At 49.5% G+C, this 13,169-nt stretch overlaps 1 protein-coding gene across 1 annotated transcript in view; it reads right to left on the bottom strand.

Annotated features, from left to right (window-relative positions):
* LOC140409300 (dedicator of cytokinesis protein 2-like) overlaps nt 1-13,169 on the bottom strand; it is a 1,572,852-nt gene that overhangs the window by 1,187,766 nt on the left and 371,917 nt on the right. The window lies entirely within an intron of this gene.

Below are 13,169 nucleotides of genomic sequence, written 5' to 3'. Positions count from 1 at the left end.
ACAGGGAGTGGTTCGGTTATCTTGCTGTTAAGAAGATAGCTCCAGGATTTTAACCCAGTGACAGTGAAGAAACAGCGATATATTTCCAAGTCAGGATGGTGTGTGGCTTGGAGGGGAATTTGCAGGTGGTGCTGTCCCCATGCATAATCTGCCCTTGTCCTTCTAGATGTTAGAGGTTGAGGGTTTGGAAGGTGCTGTGGAAAGAGCCTTGGGGAGTTGCTGCAGTGCATACACTAGACTGCCACTGTGTATAGGTGGTGAGGGAAGTAAATGTTGAAGGAGATTGGTGGGATACGAATCACATGGTCTCCTTTGTCCTGGATGGTATCGAGGAATTTGAAATAGTATCCAATCCAAGGAAGAAGCATACAGATTGGCCAAGAAAAATAATAGGTCTAAGGATTGGGAGCAGTTTAAAAGTCAGCAAAGAAGGACGAAGGGATTGATTAAGAAGGGGAAAGTACAGTACGAAAGGAAGTTTGCAAGGAACATGAAGACTGACACTAAGAGTTTCAATAGATATGTGAAGAGAAAGAGATTGGAAAAGAAAAATGTGGGCCCCCTGTGGACAGAATGTGGACAGAAACAGGGGAATGCATAATAAGGGACAAAGAAATGGCTGAGCAATTGAATACATACTTTGGTTCTGTCTTCACAAAAGAGGACACAAATCAGATCCCAGAAATGTTGGAGAATGAAAGGTTTAGTGAGAGTGAAGAACTGAGGGAGATCAACATTAGTAGAGAAATGGTGCTGGGAAAATTGATGATTGAAGGTGGATAAATCCCCAGGGTCTGAGAATCTGCATCCCAGAGTGCTTAAGGTGCTGGAGGGAGGTGAGACTCGGGGATGGGGGAACAGGGATAATGTCCACAACAGGAGCTGCGCCACAGGGGGCGGGGCTGGCTCAGGAATGTGCGGGCTTTTTCCCGCACTGGGGGGGGTGGGGGGGGGATGGAGGAAGGTAAGGAGGAGGAGAGACTCCCACACGGGGAGATCAACGGGAAGGCGGGGGAAGCCGGGGTCAGCAGAAGTCAGCTTACTTACGGAAGTAGTATGGGGGGAGCAAAAGAGCTAGATGCGGATCTAGCGGGGAGGGAGAGTGGGAAGGGGGGAGAGGGGGAGACAATAGGGTTGCTGCTGCACTGGCTGAGGGGGAACTGAAGATGGAAGAGGTGGTCGGGGCGGGGGTTCCCCGTCTGGGGGACTGGAGGGTGCGGGAGGCGCGGGTACGGGACTGGCCTAAGATAGGAGATGGCTAGTCAGCGGGGGGGAGGGGGGGGGTAGCCCCCCAATCCGGCTGATTACGTGGAATGTGAGAGGCCTAAATGGGCCGGTTAAGAGGGCCCGAGTGCTCGCGCACCTAAAGGGACTGAAGGCAGACGTGGTCATGCTCCAGGAGACACATCTGAAGGTGGCAGATCAGGTCAGCTTAAGGAAGGGATGGGTGGGACAAGTGTTCCATTCGGGGCTGGATGCTAAGAATAAGTGGGGCTTGTTCAAGGATCAGCTACTGCGTGTTCTTGATAAGTATGTACCGGTCAGACAGGGAGGAAGGCGTCGAGCGAGGGAACCGTGGTTTACCAAGGAAGTGGAATCTCTTGTTAAGAGGAAGAAGGAGGCCTATGTGAAGATGAAGTGTGAAGTTTCGGTTGGGGCGATGGATAGTTACAAGGTAGCGAGGAAGGATCTAAAGAGAGAGCTAAGACGAGCAAGGAGGGGACATGAGAAGTATTTGGCAGGAAGGATCAAGGAAAACCCAAAAGCTTTCTATAGGTATGTCAGGAATAAGCGAATGACTAGGGAAAGAGTAGGACCAGTCAAGGACAGGGATGGGAAATTGTGTGTGGAGTCTGAAGAGATAGGCGAGATACTAAATGAATATTTTTCGTCAGTATTCACTCAGGAAAAAGATAATGTTGTGGAGGAGAATGCTGAGCCCCAGGCTAATAGAATAGATGGCATTGAGATACGTAGGGAAGAGGTGTTGGCAATTCTGGACAGGCTGAAAATAGATAAGTCCCCGGGACCTGATGGGATTTATCCTAGGATTCTCTGGGAGGCCAGGGAAGAGATTGCTGGACCTTTGGCTTTGATTTTTATGTCATCATTGGCTACAGGAATAGTGCCAGAGGACTGGAGGACAGCAAATGTGGTCCCTTTGTTCAAAAAGGGGAGCAGAGACAACCCCGGCAACTATAGACCGGTGAGCCTCACGTCTGTAGTGGAGCCTCACGTCTTTAGTCTTGGAGGGGATTATAAGAGACAAGATTTATAATCATCTAGATAGGAATAATATGATCAGGGATAGTCAGCATGGCTTTGTGAAGGGTAGGTCATGCCTCACAAACCTTATTGAGTTCTTTGAGAAGGTGACTGAACAGGTAGACGAGGGTAGAGCAGTTGATGTGGTGTATATGGATTTCAGCAAAGCGTTTGATAAGGTTCCCCACGGTAGGCTATTGCAAAAAATACGGAGGCTGGGGATTGAGGGTGATTTAGAGATGTGGATCAGAAATTGGCTAGCTGAAAGAAGACAGAGGTTGGTGGTTGATGGGAAATGTTCAGAATGGAGTACAGTCACAAGTGGAGTACCACAAGGATCTGTTCTGGGGCCGTTGCTGTTTGTCATTTTTATCAATGACCTAGAGGAAGGCGCAGAAGGGTGGGTGAGTAAATTTGCAGACGATACTAAAGTCGGTGGTGTTGTCGATAGTGTGGAAGGATGTAGCAGGTTACAGCGGGATATAGATAAGCTGCAGAGCTGGGCTGAGAGGTGGAAAATGGAGTTTAATGTAGAGAAGTGTGAGGTGATTCACTTTGGAAGGAATAACAGGAATGCGGAATATTTGGCTAATGGTAAAGTTCTTGAAAGTGTGGATGAGCAGAGGGATCTAGGTGTCCATGTACATAGATCCCTGAAAGTTGCCACCCAGGTTGATAGGGTTGTGAAGAAGGCCTATGGAGTGTTGGCCTTTATTGGTAGAGGGATTGAGTTCCGGAGTCGGGAGGTCATGTTGCAGCTGTACAGAACTCTGGTACGGCCGCATTTGGAGTATTGCGTACAGTTCTGGTCACCGCATTATAGGAAGGACGTGGAGGCTTTGGAGCGGGTGCAGAGGAGATTTACCAGGATGTTGCCTGGTATGGAGGGAAAATCTTATGAGGAAAGGCTGATGGACTTGAGGTTGTTTTCGTTGGAGAGAAGAAGGTTAAGAGGAGACTTAATAGAGGCATACAAAATGATCAGGGGGTTAGATAGGGTGGACAGTGAGAGCCTTCTCCCGCGGATGGATATGGCTGGCACGAGGGGACATAACTTTAAACTGAGGGGTAATAGATATAGGACAGAGGTCAGAGGTAGGTTCTTTACGCAAAGAGTAGTGAGGCTGTGGAATGCCCTACCGGCTACAGTAGTGAACTCGCCAACATTGAGGGCATTTAAAAGTTTATTGGATAAACATATGGATGATAATGGCATAGTGTAGGTTAGATGGCTTTTGTTTCGGTGCAACATCGTGGGCCGAAGGGCCTGTACTGCGCTGTATTGTTCTATGTTCTATGTTCTAATAGAGGGGTGGCAATACTGGTGGGGAAGCGGGTGTCGTTTGAGGCCAAGAATATAGTAGCGGACAATGGAGGCCGATACGTGATGGTGAGCGGGAGGTTGCAGGGGACGGAGGTGGTATTGGTAAATGTATACGCCCCGAACTGGGACGATGCTGGATTTATAAAACGGATGCTGGGGCCTATTCCAGACTTGGAGGTAGGGAGCTTGATAATGGGTGGGGATTTTAACACGGTTTTGGACCCAGCATTAGATTGTTCCAGATCTAGGATGGGGAAGAGGCCGGCTGCGGCCAAGCTGCTCAGGGGGTTTATGGATCAGATGGGGGGAGTAGATCCGTGGAGATTTGCCAGGCCTTTGGCCAGAGAATTTTCTTTTTTCTCCCATGTACATAAGGCCTACTCCCGGATAGACTTTTTTGTTCTGGGCAGGGCATTGATCCCGAAAGTGGAGGGAACGGAGTATTCGGCCATAGCTATTTCAGACCATGGGTGGAGTTAGAGCTGGGGGAGGAGAGGGACCAATGCCCGTTGTGGCGGTTGGATGTGGGACTGCTGGCAGACGAGGAAGTGTGTGGGAGGTTGAGGGGGTGCATCGAAAGGTACCTGGAGGCCAACGACAAGTGGGGAGGTGCAGGTGGGAGTAGTATGGGAGGCGCTGAAGGCGGTGGTCAGGGGAGAGTTAATCTCCATCAGGGCTCATAGGGTGAAGAGAGAGGGCAGGGAAAGGGAGAGGTTAGTGGGGGAGATTTTAGGGGTGGACAGGAGATATGCAGAGGCTCCTGATGAGGGACTACTCAGGGAGAGACAAAGCCTCCAGACGGAGTTCGACCTATTGACCACAGGGAAGGCAGAGGCACAGTGGAGGAAGGCACAGGGGGCGATGTATGAATATGGGGAGAAGGTGAGTTGGATGCTGGCACATCAGCTCCGTAAGAGGATGGCAGCGAGGGAAATAGGTGGAGTCAAGGATGGCAGGGGAACTACGGTGCGGAGTGCGGTGAAAGTGAATGAGGCATTCAAGGCCTTTTACGAGGAGCTATATAGGTCCCAGCCCCTAGGGGGAAAAGAGGGGATGCGACGATTCTTGGACCAACTGAGGTTCCCAAGGGTGGAGGAGCAGGAGGTGGCTGGTTTGGGGGCGCCAATTGGGGTGGAGGAGCTGGTTAAAGGACTGGGGTGCATGCAGGCATTGAAGGCCCCAGGGCCGGATGGGTTCCCGGTGGATATATCTTTGTAGTATATATAAATGATTTGGAGGAAAATGTAACTGGTCTGATCAGTAAGTTTGCGGACGACACAAAGGTTGGTGGAATTGCGGATAGCGATGAGGACTGTCGGAGGATACAGCAGGATTTAGAGTGTCTGGAGACTTGGGCGGAGAGATGGCAGATGGAGTTTAATCCGGACAAATGTGAGGTAATGCATTTTGGAAGGGCTAATGCAGGTAGGGAATATACAGTGAATGGTAGAACCCTCAAGAGTATTGAAAGTCAAAGAGATCTAGGAGTACAGGTCCACAGGTCATTGAAAGGGGCAACATAGGTGGAGAAGGTAGTCAAGAAGGTAGTCATGCTTGCCTTCATTGGCCGGGGCATTGAGTATAAGAATTGGCAAGTCATGTTGCAGCTGTATAGAACCTTAGTTAGGCCACACTTGGAGTATAGTGTTCAATTCTGGTCGCCACACTACCAGAAGGATGTGGAGGCTTTAGAGAGGGTGCAGAAGAGATTTACCAGAATGTTGCCTGGTATTGAGGGCATAAGCTATGAGGAGCGATTGAATAAACTCGGTTTGTTCTCACTGGAACGAAGGAGGTTGAGGGGCGACCTGATAGAGGTATACAAAATTATGAGGGGCATAGACAGAGTGGATAGTCAGAGGCTTTTCCCCAGGGTAGAGGGGTCAATTACTAGGGGGCATAGGTTTAAGGTGAGAGGGGCAAAGTTTAGAGTAGATGTACGAGGCAAGTTTTTTACGCAGAGGGTAGTGGGTGCCTGGAACTCACTACCGGAGGAGGTAGTGGAAGCAGGGACGATAGGGACATTTAAGGGGCATCTTGACAAATATATGAATAGGATGGGAATAGAAGGATACGGACCCAGGAAGTGTAGAAGATTGTAGTTTAGTCGGGCAGTATGGTCGGCACGGGCTTGGAGGGCCGAAGGGCCTGTTCCTGTGCTGTACATTTCTTTGTTCTTTGGAGTTCTATAGGAAGTATGTAGACCTGTTAGCCCCGTTGCTGGTAAGGACCTTCAATGAGGCGACGATCTCTTTGATCTTGAAGCGGGATAAGGACCCACTGCAATGCGGGTCGTATAGACCGATCTCGCTTCTCAACGTAGATGCTATGTTGCTGGCAAAAATGTTGGCTACGAGGGCTGAGGACTGTGTCCCGGGGGTGATTCACAAGGACCAGACGGGATTCGTAAAGGGTAGGCAGCTAAACACCAATGTGCGAAGGCTCCCAAATGTGATAATGATGCCATCGATGGAGGGAGAGGCGGAGATAGTGTCAGCCATGGACGCGGAGAAGGCCTTTGACCAAGTAGAGTGGGAGTATCTTTGGGAAGTGTTGAGGAGGTTTGGGTTCGGGGGAGGGTTTATTAGTTGGGTTAAGCTCCTGTATAGAGCCCCGGTGGCGAGTGTGGGCACGAACCGGCGGAGGTCGGAGTATTTCCGGCTGTATCGAGGGACGAGGCAGGGGTGCCCCCTGTCCCCTCTGCTGTTTGCATTAGCAATTGAACCTTTGGCCATGGCGTTAAGGGAGTCGGGGAAATGGAACGGGGTGGTCTGAGGGGGAGAGGAACATCGAGTGTCGCTATACGCAGACGACCTGATCTGTATGTGGCGGATCCAGTGGAGGGGATGGTTGAGGTAATGCAGATCCTAAGGGAGTTTGGAGACTTCTCGGGCTATAAGCTCAATGTGGGAAAGAGTGAGCTCTTTGTGGTGCATCCGGGGGATCAGGGAAGAGGGATAGACGACCTACCGTTGAGGAGGGCGGAAAGGAGCTTTCGATACTTGGGGATTCAGGTAGCTAGGAGCTGGGGGGGCACTGCACAAACTTAACTTGACGCGGCTGGTGGAACAGATGGAGGAGGATTTTAAAAGTTGGGACATGTTGCCACTCTCGCTGGTGGGCAGGGTACAGTCGATTAAAATGGTGGTCCTCCCGAGGTTTCTTTTTGTATTCCAATGCCTCCCAATTGTGATTACCAAGGCCTTATTTAAGAGGGTAAGCAGGAGCATTATGGGATTTGTGTGAGCGAGCAAGACCCCGAGGGTAAGGAGGGGGTTCCTGGAGCGTAGCAGAGATAGAGGAGGGTTGGCGTTGCCGAATTTGGGTGGCTACTACTGGGCAGCCAACGTGGCGATGATCCGTAAGTGGGTGATGGAGGGAGAGGGGGCGGCATAGAAGAGGTTGGAGATGGCGTTCTGCAAAGGAACGAACCTGGGGGCGCTGGTGACGGCACCGCTGCCGCTCTTGCCGACAAGGTACACCACGAGCCCGGTGGTGGCGGAAACGCTAAAGATCTGGGGGCAGTGGAGACGACACAGGGGAGCGATGGGAGCCTCGGTGTGGTCCCCGATTAGGGATAATCATCGGTTTGTCCCAGGAAGGATGGACGGGGGGGTTTCAGAGCTGGCATCGGGCAGGGATCAGAAGAATGGGGGACCTGTTCATCGATGGGACTTTTGCGAGCTTAGGGGCGCTGGAGGAGAAGTCTGGGCTACCCCCGGGAAACGCTTTCAGGTACATGCAAGTGAGGACGTTTGTGAGGCGGCAGGTGAGGGAATTCCCGCTGCTCCCGGCACAGGGGATTCAAGACAGGGTGATTTTGGGCGTATGGGTCGGGGAGGGCAAGGTGTCGGCGATGTACCAGGAGATGAAAGAGGGGGAGGCTTTGGTAGAGGAGCTGAAAGGTAAATGGGAAGAGGAGCTGGGGGAGGAGATTGAGGAGGGGCTGTGGGCTGATGCTCTAAGTAGGGTTAATTCCTCTTCCTCGTGTGCCAGGCTTAGCCTGATACAATTTAAGGTAGTTCACAGAGCGCATATGACGGGGGCGAGGCTGATTAGATTCTTTGGGGCGGAGGACAGATGTGGCAGGTGCTCAGGAAGCCTGGCGAACCATATCCATATGTTTTGGTCATGCCCGGCACTGGAGGGGTTCTGGAGGGGAGTGGCGGGAACAATATCTCAGGTGGTGAAAGTCCGGGTCAAGCCAAGCTGGGGGCTAGCACTATTTGGAGTAGTGGACGAGCCGGGAGTGCAGGAGGCAAAAGAGGCCGGCATTCTGGCCTTTGCGTCCCGAGTAGCCCGGCGAAGGATCTTGTTAATGTGGAAAGAGGCGAAGCCCCCCAGCGTGGAAGCCTGGATAAATGATATGGCTGGGTTTATCAAGTTGGAGAGGATAAAGTTTGCCTTGAGAGGGTCTGCGCAGGGGTTCTACAGGCGGTGGCAACCGTTCCTAGACTATCTCGCAGAGCGATAGATGAAGGTCGGACAGCAGCAGGAGCAACCGGGGAGGGGAGGGGGGAGTGAGGGGGGGACATCTTTTGTGGGGGAGGGGGGGGGGGTGTGGGGGGGAGGGAGGGGAGGGGGAAGGGGGTTTATCAGGGGGGCATTTGAGCAAGAAAACACAGGAATGATCCGGAAAACTGACATGTACGGGAGGAATCCAATGTACAAAGTTCTGTGTCATATTGAATTGCCATGTTCATGTCTTGCTATGCAAGCTTTCTTTCTTTTTGTTACGGCGGGGGGGGGAGTTGTTTGTAAGGTTGAAAATTTTGTTAATATTTTTTTAATAAACATATTTTAAAAAAAAAGAGGTGGCTCTGGAAATAGTGGATGCACTGATGGTCGTCCGGGATTCCATAGACTCTGGAACGGTCCCTGCAGATTGGAGGGTAGCTCACGTCACTCCAATATTCAAAAAGGGAGATAGAGAGAAAGCAGGGAATTATAGACCAGTAAGCTTAACATCGGTAGTGAGGAAAATGCTTGAATCCATTATCATGGACTTTATAGCAGGACATTTAGAAAGCAGTGGCAGGATAAGTCAGAGTCAGCATGGATTTATGAAGGGAAAATCAAGCTTGACAAATCTGGTGTAATTCTTTGAAGATGTAACCAGTACAGTTGACAAGGGGGAGCCAGTCGATGTGGTATATTTGGACTTTCAGAAAGCATTTGATAAAGTCCCGAATAAGAGATTACTGTACAAAATTAAAGCGCATGGGATTGAAGGAAATGTATTGAGGTGGATAAAAAACTGGTTGGCAGAGAGGAAACAAAGAGTAGGGATAAATGCGTCCTTTTCAAATAGGCAGGCAGTAACTAGTAGGGTACCACAGGGATCGGGGCTGGGACCCAGCTATTCACAATATTTATTAATAATTTTGATGAGGGAACAAAATGTAACATCTCAAAGTTTGCAGATGATACCAAGTTAGGTGGGAGGGTGAATAGTGATGATGATGCAGGGATCCTACAGCATGATCTGGACAGGTGGGCGAGTGGGCAAACCAATGGCAGATGCAGTATAATTTGGATAAGTGTGAGGTTATTCACTTTGGAAGTAAAAACAGGAAGGCAGATTACTACCTGAATGGTTGTAAATTGGGAGAGGGGAGTGTGCAGCGGGACCTGGGTGTCCTTGTGCACCAGTCGCTGAAGGTAAGCATGCATGTGCAGCAGGCGGTAATGAAGGCTAATGGTATGTTGGCCTTCATTGCAAGAGGTTTCAAGTATAGACGCAGGGATATGTTGCAGCAGTTGTACAGGGCCTTGGTGAGGCCACACTTGGAGTATTGTGTGCAGTTTTGGTCTCCTTCTCGGAGGAAGGATGTTCTTGCTCTCGTGGGAGGGCAGCGAAGGTTTAATAGACTGATTCCAGGGATAGTGGGACTGCCATATGAGGAGAGATTGACTAGGTCGGGATTGTTCGCGCTAGAGTTCAGAAGAATGAGGAGGGATCTCATAGAGACTTATAGAATTTTAACGGGACTAGACAGGGTAGATGCAGGGAAGGTGTTACCAATGATGGGTGTATCCAAAACCAGGGGTCACAGTCTGAAGATTCAGGGTAAACCATTTAGGACAGAGAAAGGAGACATTTCTTCACACAAAGAGTGGTGAGCCTGTGGGATTCAGTACCACAGGAAGTAGTTGATGCTCAAACTTTGAATATATTCAAGAGGCGGCTGGATATAGCACTTGGGGAGAATGGGATCAAAGGCTATGGGGAGAAAACAGGATTAGGCTATTGAGTTGGATGATCAGCCATGATCGTGATGAATGGTGAAACAGGTTTGAAGGGCCAAAAGGCCTCCTCCTGCTCCTATCTACTGTGTATCTATGTATCTATGAGCCTCTTGCGTGTTGTTGGAGCTGCACTTATCCAGGCAAGTGGAGGATATTCCATCGCACTCTTGTGCCTGGTGGATAGTATTTGGGGAGTACGGGGGTGAACTACTCCCTATAGAATTTCCAGCCTCGACCCTGCTCTTCAAGTCACAGTATTTACATGGCTAGTCCAGTTCAGATTCTGGTCAGAGGTAGCCACCAGGATGTTGACAGCATGGGACTCAACAATAGTAATGCCATGAAAAAAATGAATGAAAATCGCTTATTGTCACAAGTAGGCTTCAAATGAAGTTACTGTGAAAAGCCCCTAGTCGCCACATTCCGGCACCTGTTCAGGGAGGCTGGTGCGGGAATTGAACCGAGCTGCTGGCCTGCCTTGGTCTGCTTTCAAAGCCAGCGATTTAGCCCAGTGTGCTAAACGAACATTGAGTGTCAAGGGGAGAACGTTAGGTTTTCTATTGTTGGAGGTGTAATTTCCTGGCACTGCTGTGGTGTAAATGTTATTTGCTTCTTATGAGTCCGAGGCTGAATGTTGTTGAGGTCATGCTGCATATGGGCAAGGACTGCTTCAGTATCTGAGGAGTCGCGAATGGTGCTGAACATTGCCAATCCCCACCTCTGACCTTTTGATGGAGGAAAGGTCATTGATGAAGCGGCAGATGGTGGTTGGGCCGAGAACACTACCTTGAGGAACTCCTGCAGTGATGTCCCAGGACTGAAATGGTTGACCTCCAACAACCACAATCACCTTTCCTTGTGCCAGGTATGACTTTAAGTAGTGGCGAGATTTTCACCTGATTCCCATTGACTCCAGTTTTGCTAGGGCTCCTTGATGCCGTACTCGGTCAAATGCTGCCTTGATGTCAAGGGCAGTCACTCTCCTCTTAACTCTGAAGATCAGCACTTTTTTCCCCCATTTTGCATCAAGGCTATAATGAGTTCAGGAGCTGAGTGGCCCTTGAAGAACCCAAATATGTCTCAGTGAGCAGGTTATTGCTGAGCAAGTGCCGCTTGATTGCACTGTTGATGATACCATCCAGCACTTTGCTGATGATCGAGAGTAGACTAACGGCAGCTAAATGTTTGGATTTTTCCTTTTTGTCTACAGGTTCATGCCTGGGCAATTTGCCAGATTGCCAAGTAAATGTCAGTTGTAGCTTCACTGGAACAGCTTGACTAGGGGCACAGCGAGTTACGAAGTCTTCAGTACTATTGCTGGAATGTTGTCAGTGCCTGTAGCCTTTGCAGTATCCAGTGTCTTCAACCTTGGGTGACTTGAATTAGCTGCAAACTGGCACCTGTGATGCTTGAGACCTCTGGAGGATCATGGACCCAGCTCGTTCTGTGCACAAAGTAGTTGCTATGTTTCCGATGTTACAAAAGTGACTGCACAGGGTTGCAATAAAAGCAAACGCACAGGCTTGCAGTTAGGTGGAACACTTCTATTTTTTCCATTTTTTGATTTTCTTCATTCCCCCACCTCCCAGACTCCAATTTGGGTTAATGAGCGTGATGCCTGATTCACCGAAAAAATTACCAAGTGTAATTCTGGGCAAGTTTGAGGGGTATTTCCTGCCGGCCTTTTGGGTGAGATCCAGATCTGGGCAATCCATACTAGCCTAGCCAACAATGCCCACGTCCTGTAAAAATGAATTTTAAAATATTAACTCCCCACAAGTTACACCCTGCTCTGGGGACAATGTGTGGCACCCTTTTCAGGATTCCACCTTCCCTCTTCACCCAACCTTTATGAAGCCCCTTCTTAACCCCACCCTTCATTACCCCCCTTCATCCCCTTTTTATGGCGATGGGTCCCCTCAGGCCCCAACCCTTGGCAATGCCTACCTGGCACCCTGGCATGCCAACCTGGCACCCTGGCATGCCAACCTGGCACCCTGTCCAGTGCTAGGTTGGCAGTACCAGGTGCCCAGGTACTAGGGGAAGTGCCAGGGTACTGCCTTGCCCTGTCCTCAACCACCCGTGGGCTCCAATGGTCTCCAAATCCCCAGGCCATCATGCCTGGTCTCGACTTGTAGAGATCAGTACTAATCGGCGTCCCGTTGAGGACTCGCCAGTGCGAATGTTGATGTCCGGGTGTCGGGAGAATGCAGCCTCAAATAGGGCGCACATATTTAGGTGAGCCTAATGACTCATTTAAATATGATTCAGTGGATAATAACCAGCGAGAGCGTGATCCAGATTGTGGCGGGCGCTACGTGTCGGGTGACTCACACGCAGTTTTGCGCCTGGCACGAAGTTCGACTTGAACCTCCCTCAAGATGCACCCTGCACAATGAAATTGGTGCCAGCCACAACGGGGTTGCAATATCACACCCAAAGCACCCCAAACTTTTTACTCCCAAATTCAGTTCAATGGCTGGTTATCTCTGTCGTAGGAAGTATGTGGAAAAGTGACACCTTCTTCAAAAAGCTCCTTTCCTTTCATTCCCAAATGAAGTCATTCACTAAAGTCCTGAAATTTGAACATAAGAACTTAAGAACAGGAGCAACAATAGGTGATTCAGCACTTTGAGCTTGATCTACCATTCAATATGATCATGGCTGATATGGATTGCGGTCTTGATTTCACTTTCTTGCTGCTCCCTTGACCTGACCCCATAATCCTTGACTCCCTCGTTGATCAAAAATCTATCTCACTCAGCATTGAATATATTTAATAATCCAACCTCTGCTGCTCTCAAGATAGTTCCAAAGATTATTGATTCTCTGAAAGGAGAAATTCTTTCTCATCTTGGTCTTAAATGGGAGACCCCTTATTCTGTAACTGTTCCCATTAGTTCTCGACTCCCCCACAAGTGGAAACAACTTCCTCAGCAGCTACACCGTCAAACCCCCTCAGAGTTAGTGAGATCATCTCTCATTCTACAAACTACAATGGCAATATACCTAGTCTGCTTAAGCTTCCATCATTAGACAATCCCTTCATCCCCGAGAAATCAACCTAGTGAATCTTATCTGAATTGCTTCCAATACAGGTGCATCTCACCTTAAATAAAGAGACTGAACTGGATGCAGTACTCTGGGTACAATCTCACCAATGCCTTGTACTGGGGTAGCAAGTCTTCCCTATTTTTATACTCCATCCCCTGCTTTGAATGCCAACAAATACTTGATCCACATTCAGCGCCTTTGAGCGGAGCAAAGCTATCAGGAAAAAACAGTTGAAAAGAAATTACAACCCAACTCAAATATCATCGCCGCGTATTTT

The sequence above is a fragment of the Scyliorhinus torazame genome, chromosome 3 (genome assembly GCF_047496885.1).
Source record: "Scyliorhinus torazame isolate Kashiwa2021f chromosome 3, sScyTor2.1, whole genome shotgun sequence".
Classification (NCBI taxonomy): Eukaryota; Metazoa; Chordata; class Chondrichthyes; order Carcharhiniformes; family Scyliorhinidae; genus Scyliorhinus; species Scyliorhinus torazame.
The sequence above is the reverse complement of the archived record's forward strand: the minus strand, read 5'-3'. Positions and strand labels throughout refer to the sequence as shown.